Source organism: Gymnogyps californianus, chromosome 1, assembly GCF_018139145.2.
Source record: "Gymnogyps californianus isolate 813 chromosome 1, ASM1813914v2, whole genome shotgun sequence".
Lineage (NCBI taxonomy): Eukaryota > Metazoa > Chordata > Aves > Accipitriformes > Cathartidae > Gymnogyps > Gymnogyps californianus.
Window position 1 is genome coordinate 29,098,532 of NC_059471.1, and position 13,294 is coordinate 29,111,825.

Consider the following 13,294-nt stretch of genomic DNA (forward strand, 5'->3'; position numbering starts at 1 on the left):
GAGACTCTTTCTAACCAAGCCCATGGACAGAGCCCAGCACCAGGGCCCTTGGGTGTTTCAGTAACGCCGATCATTCGTCAGACCAAAACCTCCTTCCCTCTCGCCCTTCCCTCTGCGTTATCTTGGCTCGCTTGGGAAAAGACTCCAGCGTGCAGTGCGGGCAACACCCAGGCTAGAACTGGAGTATTTGAAACGGTACCAAAACTAACTTCCAATTAGTGAGATCAGGTACCTCTGGAAGCCTAGCCCAGGGCTACTTCACCCTCCGCAAGCCTCTGCTACCACTGCATTGCAGCGGGAGCCCTCCCACCTCACATACAGCTGCTTTAGGCTACCGGCTGCAATACAGCCCTACCTTTGAAGAAAGCTCCAATTAAAGCACCTCCATTAGTTTTTGCACCTTTGTTAGCTCAATTTTAATAGCAGCTTTGAATGCAAGAATTGCTGGCCCATTTCTGGTGTAGCATCGCCCCTCTCCTTCTCCTCTCTTTCCCCACAGGTTTCTCCTCTCCCCTCCTTCAGTTTTCCCTCCTTTCACCTCACCTCAGTTTTGGACAGGCCTTATACTGACCTCGAAGCTTGGTTCAGACTTCTCCCCTCTCCTCTCAGTCTTCCCTAAGCCAACTTCTTTCTAGATTTCTTCTCATTTTTAGGTCTTCTTCAAAACTCTCCACATCTTTGCCTCCTGCCCCCCCGCTCTACTATTTTTCCACTTCTTATACTCACATAAAATTTTGCTTTTCAAGGCAGACAGACAGTACATCTTAAATGGTTTCTACTCTATTCAGGTCTTCTACCTCAAGTTCATTAACTTAATGAGATGAAAAATGATCGAATAGAGAAGGCTATCAGACTTTGAATAATTGGCTTTTTTAATTTATTGCTCTCGTGGACAAGCACGGACTAAGGCTCTATTGTGTGAGACGCAGCAGAAGCACAGCAACATAAAAAGATGCTTTCTTCTTCCAAGAGACGGTGTAATGGGCTGACTGGAAGTGGAAGACTTCCTCTTCAAAGGGAATTGGAAATGACAGATGAGGAGGGGATAAGCCATAAAGCGCCTTGGAAATGAAGACCAAGAGGCTTGTGTGTAACGCAAATGACACAGGAAAACTTCAAGTCCCTGCTCTGCAACAGATTTCCTGTGTGATCTTGGTCACATCACTTAGTTTTCCTGTGTCACAGCTCCCCTCTGGAAATAGTACCCCACTATCTGGTACGAGTATTACAAGAAAAAATCCACCATGAACCACGAGGCTTACAGGCACCACAGTGTCAGGAACCGTGTAAGAACCAAACATGAAATTTACAATTTTATTTACAATATTTTTTGCAAATAAAGAAGTAACAGGTTATATATACAGACTATTAGTTACATACATTAATCTATTCAAATAACGTCCCTATTTCTCTATGTCATTAAAATCATGAAGTATTTTGTGACCATTTTCGTTCTACAAGCAAAAAAAACCCCAAACCCAAAACAACAACAAACCACAAGCCAACTGGATTTATGACTCCCAGTACTTTTTGCAGCAGTATCCAAGGCCACAGAGCAGACATGACATTTCACACACCAGCCACCTCTTCCGAGTGCTGTCACCTGCTGATTTAGCACAGCTAACCAGTTACCAGCTTCATCAGCTGCAACAGTAAAGCATTCAGCAGCTACTCCCCCTTCATAAGGGAGCTGAGAGGCAGAAGAGCCCTGCAGTTAAGAAAGGGCCATCAGGAATTAATCAGCTATTCCATGACCAAGCACTGAGTTTAATGAGAACACAAACTCACGGCACTTGAAACCTGTGCTCTGGAGCCTCCTTCATGCGAAGGGGAGTGCCACTGACGGATCCCATATTTTACCCCAGCCATGGGTACCCTCAGTCCTCGTCCTCTTTGCAAATCCCCCGCAAGAGCTGAGCCCTCCCCTGCCCTAGCTCCATCCTCCTTCAGGAATCAGGAAGAGGCCTGTCCTTGCTCATCTCTCCTCGAGTACAGCCCTGCTCCCTCCTTGTCCCCGGGCCATGCAGCTCCACCTGAAGGTGGACCCAGCCACGGCACGGGACCCCCCCCAACTCGGGGCACATGTGAGAGCAAGGCAGGAGAAGGGCTCAGGGAAGGAATAAGTGGGGGGGTCAGGCTGAGGACTGATCCTCTTGGAGCCAGCCTGCCTCCCCCCTGAGCACCGCCCCAAGAAGCAGCACCTACCCCTGCCACCCCAATGGACCCAGCAACCAGCCAGGGACGGGAGTGATCCTGTCAGAAAAATGAAGTTATTTATTGCAATTTAAAGCAAGGAAAATCTCCCCAGAATGTAAAGGAAAAAAAAACCATCCCAGATGAAAAACAGTTTCCTTAATAGCTGTCCATTAGTAAACATTTTTCAGTCATATTTGCAACCCGAAATTTGCACAATTCTGGTTATGCATGAGAGGCTGACAGTAAAATAGGCTAGAGACGGAAAAGCCTGAAAGTCCCTAAATCCTGCCTACATTTCACTTGAGAGACGCCAAGCAGCACAAACAGCAAAAAGAAATGTGTATCTGCAACATTTCCGCAAATTTAAGGTATTTTATCTGTATGGCAGGAAAGACATTAATTATTTTCAACCAGCATTTGCTTATTGCAATGGGATTAGGCAGCTATTGAAGTGTTACCACCCGCTGGGAATTTCAGAACTTCCCATATAATCCTCCCCCTTCGACATTAAAGGGGGAGCACCTCAGGTGTGCATCACATTTTATCAAAATCTAATCACTGCTGACCAGTCAGAGCGGTCAGGGCCAAAAATATGCCACTTCTCGGAAGATACTGAGTTTAGCAAGAAAAGTATATATGTGATGTCTGCCACAGCAGGGGGCTAGAGCTGACATCCTCAAAGGCATCTTTCATTCTTATTTACACATCAGACAATTTTACATTGTTATCAGATAATGGCTTTATTAAAATTATGCATCTAAATTCACTAGGCTGAAACTGACAGCACAAGATTCTCTGTGTGCAAGAAAAAAACAATAATTATCTGGTAAAGCCTATTTTCATCAACATTTGGGGTCTGATCTCACAAAATCCTGGGATTTCTCAGCTCCTTTTGATACCAACTCAGCAATTCAACTCAGCTAGCTGGCCAGCAACATCCACCCTTTGAAAGCTAAGGGCTACAGTAGACTGAATATATGGATGAGATTTACTTTGGAAAATGTACAGTGAAAATAAGTTTATTAAGCATAAGGAGATTTGGGAAGGTGTCCAAGCAATAATAAATAATGAATGCAAAGAATTAAATACATCAGATCACCCCTTATGGCATAAGGGATGGAATGCAGTCATCCATTCTTTCCTTTCCCTCTACATTTTAAAAAAAAAAAAATATATATTGTTCACTGTTTCTGGAATTCCCCTTTTAGTGGAGTTTATCTTAAAGATCATAGTATGGGGAATATATATTGCACAGCTGAAATAATCAGAAATATGTTTGAGAAGCAGGTCTGAAATATGAAGTATCAGTATTAAAAAGAGAATCGGGAAGCTGTCTCCTATGCTTTACACTGATTTTGTCGTTTACCCACATGGTTTCGTCTGGTCTAGCGACTGATATCAAGTAGAAATCACTAAACATACTGAAAAACACTAAAATTAATCCTACTTATCACAGACTCGGAGTGACAAAAACATTACAACCACTTTACGGGTCAGTGCTACCTGCACTTCGGGAGTGCTAAAACACCGGGGCTCCGAGGCAGGACGGTCCCTGCCTCAAGGGGAGAGGCGACCACAGGGAAAATAAACCAGAACCTGAAGTCGCACGGGTATTTTTAAAAACCTCAATAACCAAGCGTTACGGCAAACACAGCACGGTCCTGTCAAGCACCCCTCGGAGGCGACCCACGGGCTGTCCCCAGCCTGTGCCGACTGGGGTCCGTACCGCTAGACGCCACCCAGCCTGCTCCCAGCCCGAGGCTGCCCGGGGCTCCCCCACGGCTCGAGCCCCTCGTCACCCGCGGCAAGACGAGGCAGCCGCCGCCGCCGCGGGGTAGCCCACCCGCGCCCCGCGGACGGCGCCTCAGCGAGGCCCGGGATCCCTCGGCCCCCGCGCCCGCCCCGCCGCCAGGGGAAGCTGCGGCCGGGCCGCGGAGCAGGGGACTCGGTTCCCCTCCTCCGCCCGCCCCGCGCTCACCTCCACGCCGCTGCCCGCGGCTCTGCGCGGGCGGAGCGGCCGCCGCACCGGCGCCGCCGGCGGGACGGGCGCGCAGGGACGGGGCTGAAGCGTGATCCTTCCCGTGGAGGAAACGCCGCCGGGGCTGTCCCTCGGCGGCGGGCGGGCGCTCGCTCACCCACTCACCTCCGGCGGCGGCGGCGGCGGCAGCGCCCGGCCCGGCCGGCGGCGGGGGGAGGGTTAAATGGCGGCGCGGCGCGGCTGTCAGGGCGGCTGTCAGCGGGGCGCGGGGCGGCGGCGGGCGCTGCGCGAGGGGAGCCCGCGCCCCTGGCGGCGAGGCGCGGCGAGGCGAGGCGCTGCCCTGCCCAGCCCAGCCCCGCCGGGGCCGCGCCGCCCTCACACGCCTTCCCGCCCGCCGCCGGGGTGTGGCGGCCCCTGTGGGAGAGGGGCCGCCGGGAGGGAGGCGGCCACCGCAGCCCGCCGAGGCAGGGAGGCGCCGGGGTGCGTTGGCGTGTGCGCCCCGGGCTCAGCCGCCACGCTGGGCCGGCGGCCAGTCCCGGTGAGGGCTCTGCCGTACCCCGGCCTTCAACACCCAGTGCAGCCAGGTCCTTGAGAAAAAGCAATCCCACGAATGGGTTTGCCTTTGCCTGAGGCAGGAGTGCGCTTGGTGGGTGATGCGGAAGGATGGGGAAGCCCGATGTGTGCCTCAAGGGGGTTTGATTTTAGGTGAGAACAGCCAATAGATTAAATGGTCTTCACGGTGCAGCGCGGTTTGTATGGCCCTAGGGTGAACTAGTCACGGACTTCCCTTCGGTCATGAAGAAGCTGGAGAGCCGTGGTGTGAGTCGAGGCGACACTCGGGAGGCAGGCCAGGCCTTCAAACCTGCCCAAGCTGCTGTTTCTCCACAGATGCGTGGTTGTCTCCACCTCGTGCACCTCTCTGCAAGCTTTCTTTATGGTTAGTAGAGAGTCCTCACCCCAAAATCAGTCCCCTCCTGCTGGGCGTTGGTAACGTCATCCATCCATGCACAAGCTTGCATGTCGGAGCCAGGCATCGGTGTTGGTCATTGTCTTGTGAAGAAAGCAGCGGGCAGACCGGGGGCTGCTTTCCAGAATCAACTTGCAGTGGTGAAGACAGGGCATCAAAAGATCTCATCAGCAGGGAAGAGCAGCCCTGGCTCCTTAACATGCCCATCTGCAGCCAAAGTTCATGTATGCATGGGTATTTGTCACGCTCAGTGTTTATGGATAATAATCAGGGACTATTGTGACAGGATAAAACTATCCTCTTCCAGAGATACTTCTTTAAAAGAAAAGTTTCCATCTGTTTTTCTGCAACAGACTCATCCATTTATCTCAAACCACGGTTAACTTTATTTCCCTGACATGGAGTCTGTGATTTAAATACAGACGGATGGATATCCACACGCCCACAAAGCTATGAAAGGGTTTCAAGGGGTGTTTAAATTGTGTTACATGTAAAGAATCTTCCTGCTTTCCCTAATTCATGTACAGTAAGCATGGGCACCACATAAAGGCCCGAGGAAGTAATTGTCAACTTCTGGTGTCCAAAATTAAAAACAAAGCAAAATGTTGCTCTTAGTTAACTTTGGTCATCTATATGACCAAGAAAATACAACTTCCACACAACATGAGTATCTCTGCCCCACATGAATGCTGAGCCCGAGCCACTGATTAGTGTTGCCACCCTCCCTAGCCCCCTGTCATCCCCTGCCTTCCAGCTTTCACTCGGCTCTGATCAACCTGCGCTAAAACCCTTTTCCGTATGCTAGCTGGGGTCTGCGGTGGTTAACACTTCACAGGCACACTGCCATCTGGAGTACTGTCAAAAACCTTCAGGAAGGCAAGATAAACACTAGCTGAGGAACTCGGACTGTATTCTGGACAGCAAAAAGTGAAGTATTCATGTATCATAAAGATTTTCCAGGCTGTTTTTTAACAATTTCAACAATTCAAATTCCTAATATTCTCCTGGTTTGTTTTAATACAGGTGTATACAGTTTTTTTAACTCAGCTTTTTGGTGTCTGTAAGACTTTGTTCAGTGTTTGATGTTTCATAGGAGAATGGATACACATGTGTGTCCAGTCTAATTAGTGAAGGTCACTGCATTTCGCCGACAGACACTTACCGCGGAAGATGTGGCTACACAATCTGTTCCATGTCTCGCGGTGACGTAGCTCAGCCCTTCCTTTCAGTATATAAAGGGGGCTCATAGGCAAGCCAGAGAGGGACTTTTTACCCGGGCCTGTAGTGACAGGACAAGGGGCAACGGTTTTAAACTGAAAGAGGGTAGATTTAGATTGGACATAAGGAAGAAGTTCTTTACTGTGAGGGTGGTAAGGCACTGGAACAGGGTGCCCAGGGAAGTTGTGGATGCCCCATCCCTGGAAGTGTTCAAGGCCAGGTTGGACGGGGCTTTGATCAACCTGGTCTAGTGGAAGATGTCCCTGCCCTTGGCAGGGGGGGTTGGACTAGAAGATCTTTAAAGGTCCCTTCCAACCCAAACCATTCTATGATTCCTTTGAATGCCGAGGAGCTTCCCATGCCTGGTCCTGGTCTGTGCATCTGGCAGCAAGAATTCAGCTCCAGGGAGTGCTGCTGTGGAGGGCTAACGTGCACAGGTACACAGTCATGCCAGAAGCTCCTTTCATATTGATCATGTAAGGTACCAGCTGACACAAGTGGATGCGCCGTGGTACTGGGTTTGGTTTGAATGAAACAGGTAATAAATCATGTAGGGTAGTAAAGAGAATAGTACTGTAAGGAGATTACAGATGATGGGGAAGCTCAGAGGAGAGCAAGTGTGCAGTGAATGGCTCCCTGCTCCAAAAAGTCTGCTGAAGTCCCAGGACTGAAACTCCAGTCTCTCTTGCTGCCTATGTTTAACATCTGAAAAATCTTGTATCAGTGAGTGTTTTGCCAGGCTTTTTTCCCTCTATGAACACAACTTCTTAAAAATTTAATCACTAAGACAAAAATGTCATTCCTCCATCTCCTCTCCTCTTCCATGCAGAGGAGAAAGTAAAGAAATCTACACAGCAGGAAAGAGTCTGGAACATGTGGCAAGATGTTTTACTCGTATCGCAGTATTTTGCACTTACTATAGTGCCTTTGATCCCATGGCCTTGGAGTATTTTATGAGTTATGAGTGATCTGTGGTCTTTTTATTTCCCACTCCTGATGAAAAAGGCTTTATCTTCATTTTTCTGCCAGAGTAAACTGATTCGCTGAGATTATGCTCAAATTGTAAAGCCAGAAACAAAACCAAGACTGCAGCTCAGGTCACTGCGCTCCCCCTCCGTGCCTTCTTTTAGACCCATCTCGCCTTTGTGTCAACGTTTCCAAAAGGGGACAGAGTCCAAAAAATAGTGATTAAAAGACACAAGTCGCCCCTATGATTACATGATAGAAATTGTAAAGACCCCAGATAACAGGAGGATGAGCACGGGATAAATACACAGGCTACATTATTAAACCCTTTGAAGCACACTGGTTTGTGTTTGCATATAACACACCTGCTGTGATGCTAAGGACTAAGGTCTGTCTTTGTTAACGTGCCGTCCAAATTTCAGCAGGAATGTATTTTTCATTAAAATACTTCAGCGGAGCTGGTCTCTGAGGCATCTGGCTAGCGGCGGATGAAATGCTGGGTTCCTTGCCATTAAAGTTGGTCTCCCTGGAGAGTGAGAAACTAATAACAGAAGGGACAGGAGAAAGAGGGAAGCAGACGAATACTCATTTAGCCCACAACCGTAATGTTGAGAACAAAAAGAATTTAGACACCGAAGGATACAAAGAGAGAGTGACCTTTAATTGCTGATCTGTAGCGCCAGCCACCGGTGTGATAAACGAGTGGTGAGCGTGCAGACGGATCCCACCTGAGCGCAGACCCCAGCTAGCCGCTGTGCTGAGGTGGCCTGCAGGGCTGAAACGTTAAAGGCAGCTGTGACAGGAAGGTCAGACAGGGAAAAGCATCCTGGCCTGTAAAAATGGGATTACCTGTTTTCCAGCTGCTGGCAGCTGTGCAGAAAACACTTGCACATTTAGCGATAGGCGGTGTCAGAGGCTGCGGGCAGCTGCCCCCTGCTTAGCCGGGCCAGAGCAGCCACGTTGACTCCAGCCACGAGCTGAAACCGATCTGCCTGATTTTACCCGAACCAAATTAAGGGTATTTATCTGAAGGGCACCACCACCAGATTGGCTGTGTTGGTGCTTTTCAGCGGGCGTAAGGTGGTGTGTTGGTTTGTGGCTCTCTCCCCCCTGCCAGCACAGTTGGGTTGGGAAGAAAATGTCTTTTTTTTCCGTTGGCATAAAACCAAGATCGTGCAGTAGCACATATTGTCTACAGACCACCAGGTGTGAAAGCAGAATGGCTGGCTACCGAATTCCCTCTGTGCTCTGCGTAGGGGGGAGAGATGCGACACTGTGTATGATTTCTATCTGTGCAAAATATGCTAGAAGTCTCCTCTTGCTGATATTAAAATGACCTCAAGCTTCCTAACGGGAGCAGTAATAATATCCTGACTCAGAAAGAAAAGCGTGCAAGCAAGAGAAATCTCTATTTGCCCTCGTCCACACTGGCAAAGAAGAATTAATTGTGAAACCCCCAAAGTAGCGCTGGCTGGGATGCAAGCTAGTCATCTGGTATGGATGAACAAGGTAAGGGCCAAAACAGTAATATAAATATTTGGTGGTTTAGGGGGAAACTTCAGAAAGCTGAAAACAAGGAGAAACTGAAACGTGTTCTTTTCCCTTAGAGAAAGCTAAGAGGAAATGATACCTCTGCATTGTTCAAGAAAATTTCTCAAGCTATCAAAAAAAAAAAAAAAAGTTGCACTGGCTGAAAAAACTAGTCTTGACTGGAGAACTGACAAGAATACTAGTAATTTAACTACAGAAGGCATTTAAATTAATCAAAATAAGTAGAAAAAAGGTAAAATTGTCAGGAATTGGTACAAATCAGAAGTATAAAACTGGTAAAGAACTTAAAAGAAGATAAGATCCGCAGCCAGCGATGTCGAGTGATGAAGATTTTTCTGATTTTAATATGTTTGAAACAAAAAAATGGTAGCTATTCTACTGATTACTGCTATGTGAAAAATTTGACTTGTCAATTGGAATGCAAAAGAAACACAGATATTCAATAAATATTTCTGTTCTGTTTTGGGGTGGAAAACATGATAGACCCATATTCCAGGATGGTAACAAAATACTTTCTGTTCCAATGCCAGCCTGAGAATGTAAAATAAGAGCAGCTCCAGTTAACTTAAAATCAGCAGCTCTCGATAAACTTCCATCCAACAATTTGTAATATTATTTTTCCAGTCAGTTAGTCCAGAGATGCTGTGGAGGTTTCAGACCACTGGATAAATACTCATGTGTGGGGTTTTATTGGTTTGATTGGTTTGTAAAGTGAGAGCAGCCCCGGCTGATACAGACCTGTCAGCCCTACCCTGATTCCAGACACAGGGGTGGAAAAGCTGATAATAAAAAAGGAGAGTACCATCACTAATGCCACTTGACAAAGGTTGGTGGAAAATGTATTTTAGATAAAGTTACAAATTTGGTGAGTAAAGGTAGCAATATTATAATGTAATAATACTTTACATTTCTATAGAACATTTGGTTTGGTAACCCTGACATTTCCACCAAGGACGCTTCTGCAAAATTAGCACAACATGCATTAAAAGGATTAAATGTTGACTAATTGGTCTCAAAATGTCCTTTTAATGTGTCATCTTCATGCAGGATGTATTTACCTAAAGATTTAAGCATGGATTAAGCTTTAGCAATTTAAAACTTTTATCAGAGACCTAAAAGAGGATGTAACATCATCACTGCTCAAATTTTCAGATAACACACAAATTGGGAGAATGGTAAATCCTGAAGACAGGTCACTACCACCGAGCAATCTCTGAGTAAGCTGGGCTTTAGAAAACAATACATATTTTAATATAGCTCCCATAAAATTACATATCTAGGAACAAAGACTGCAGGACATGCTTTATAGGATGTGCAGCTCCCTCCTGGGTACTCATTACTTTACAAAGATCTGGAGATCATACCGAGTTGTTAGCTAATCCTGAGCTCCCACTGTCCCATCAGTTAGTTCGTGCTGCTGCCCACAGGTTTTGAGTAAAGATGTCACCTTACTTTCACAAGTCTTTTGCCACTATCCCACCTGAAAGTATTATGACCAAGCGCAGGAAATGTGACCTTGATCAGATTGCTATGAGGAAACAAAAAACTTACAGGAAAATTGGGGAGAGAGTAGTTACCATTGATATCTTACCAAAATAGAGAGATGATCAAGTGAAATTCATCTGTCACTATGAGAAATAATCACACAACCATAGCACGAAGGACAACCCCTGAGGAAGCAAATCTGCAGGAAAGCATCTGTAAGCTGCCGGGGAAGCTGCAGGGCAGGCTTAATCAGAGGAAGCCCTGAGCCTTTCCATCTATGCTGTTGGTTAATAACCCCACTGTGGTTCAGGCTCATAGTTTTTATACTGTGCTTAGGAAAAGTCTAGCTTTGGACACCCACCGGGAAACCAGGCTGCAGTGCACTTAGCCTAGTGCAGTTTTACAAGAGACCACCCTCAAACCCCACTTTCCCTCTTTCTTAAGATACCCACGGGAATGAGAGTGCAGCAGAAGTCTGACATATAAGTCACATTCGCATCTGAGCTATGTGGATGGGGAGTGAACTGAGCACAAACATAGGTTCAGGCGCATGTTTGATAGCGTGGGCATGCAGTCTGTAGGTGATGGCTGGGAGTATAAAAACCGGGGAAACGAGTTACCTCTGCAATTAGTACTTTTGCAATAGCTTTTCTTGGTCCAGTGCTGGTGTTCACGATTTAAGGTGGTTATTAGGTAACTATGGAAAACCTTGGGAAGAGCAGAAAATAGGACAATGTGGTGGGCAGAAGGACTCCAAATGATTTATCTGTTTAAGAAACAGTTACATTCCAGGATACCTGGCATGAAGGGAACTCACCCTTAATAGAATCACAGAATGGTCTGGATCGGAAGGGACCTTAAAGATCATCTAGTTCCAACCCCCCTGCCATGGGCAGGGATACTTTCCACTTAATAGAGGACTTATTAAATATAAGGTCCCATGGCCAGAAGCCGAAGCTAAACAGGCTCTGATTACGTACACCGAAAACATTTTTACAACAGGTAATAGTCATTGGAATAATTTGCCAAGAGCTGCGGTGGGATTTCCCAGAAGTTGCAATCTCTTGTTGTTCCTAAAAGAGGAATCCTACTTCAAACATAAATTAAGTAAGGGAAGTCCTAAAGCTTCTGTTACCCGAGAGGTCAAGCGAGATGGTCATAATAGTCTCTTCTGGCCTTGTAACCTATAAATAGATTAGAGTCCCAGTGGAGAAAAAATTATCCTTGTCTCGGGCTTTCCCAAAACATGGTGGAAAAAACAATAGGAATGCAAAAAGATCAGAATAGCCACTTTGCAACAGTTGCGCCTAGTTCGGTATTTCTACTGAAGAGACCAAACCATTTTGTGATCTTATTCCAGAATGTCTTTTAAGCTCTTCCTTCTTGCTGTCAGAGCTCAGCCATACCCAATACACCCATTTTCAGAGCTGCTAACTAGTCAACGTTTGATAATTATAACAAAGGTTGGGTTTGAAGTCGGTGGGAGTTTTGCCATTCTCATTTAATGGGTGGATCAAACCAGAGTATCTTTGCAATTTAAGGACACACCTCAAATTCTCCATCCGATGTGAAGTGAAATTCGGGGGAATTATGCCACACACACACACACAACTGCTGAGTCTGGCTGAAAGAACAGACATTTCTCATATACCATGTCAAATACTGTTGTATTTAGGCAACATTTGAAAAGAATTCTACCTACATGAAGTGAATCATTAAATAGCCACAGTACAAATGCCATACCAGCAACAGACACAAATTTATTCTGTGCAACTGTGCTGCCTTTATTGTTCTTTGCAAAAAGAGAGCGCTTCACACAGCATGTATCCTCCTGCAAAGTTTTTGGTTAAAAGAAAATAACAAGTCCTGTCTTTGAGTTTCTGGGAGTGTTCTGCATGTATGAAGCAAGGGACACAGGAGCACCGATTTGTTTGACTGTTGACTTCAAAAGCACAGTGAAACAGCATTTAGATCGTATCAGTCCCCTCCTTTACTTACTCCCTGAGATCATTTTGATGATAATTCATCATCAGCTAAGTGAAGCCCTCCAAGTACATAAAACATTTTGAATTGAACAAAACAACGCAAAACATCTAAATAGTCTGAGCCTTATGCTCAGAGCAGGACGCGATTCACAAAAGTGCTGCGACTATTCCAGCAGTACCAGCCCCTTTTACCTTGAACTTGCTGTCCATTGCTGCTGTGGGCATGGCAGACCAGGGTTTAATGCGCTCTTTCACGAGTGGGAATTTGAAGTCACGGCATTCACAGTCCAGTGGAAAAGGAGGAGACCCAAGATCCTACCTGGTCTTTGGTCTGGAGCACCCAGGGATATGAAGCAGGGTGGTTTCTGTCAGGGCTACCTCTCATGAGTCCATGCTAACTAGCAGGCTATGGGGTTTTCTGAAACTGAGGTTTCCTCACTCACTCCTGAAGTTTTTCTGTTTTGGTGCTTTTTTAGTATTTGAATACTACTTTAATTCTAAACCACAAAGAAAAATGACTCTCAGGCCTGCTGGCCAGGACAACTACCTGGGAGGTATGACACTTTGGCCTCTGCTCCAAAAAGTATTTATGTATTTCCTTAAAATAAAGATGAATGTTGCCAACAGACATGCCCAGAATATCCTCTTAGCATGAGTACTTGCAGCTCATTCTTGGGAGAACAAACTGATAGTTGAAGTCTTCCCAGCAGAAGATGACCTGGAACTAGAGTGTCTTGCATTTCACGTGAATGCCTGAAGCACTGAGAATCAGGATGAAATGGGAACTGCTAGAATAGGAGAAGCAATGTAATTGTGAGATTTGTGAATCTAGCTCAGAAAAAAAAAAAAAAACATCGGAGAGGGGGTTCCTTCCCAAGAAAACAATGATTTCATATCAAATCCACAAATAATTTTGAATGAGCTATTCCTGTATTTTCAGTGTGTATT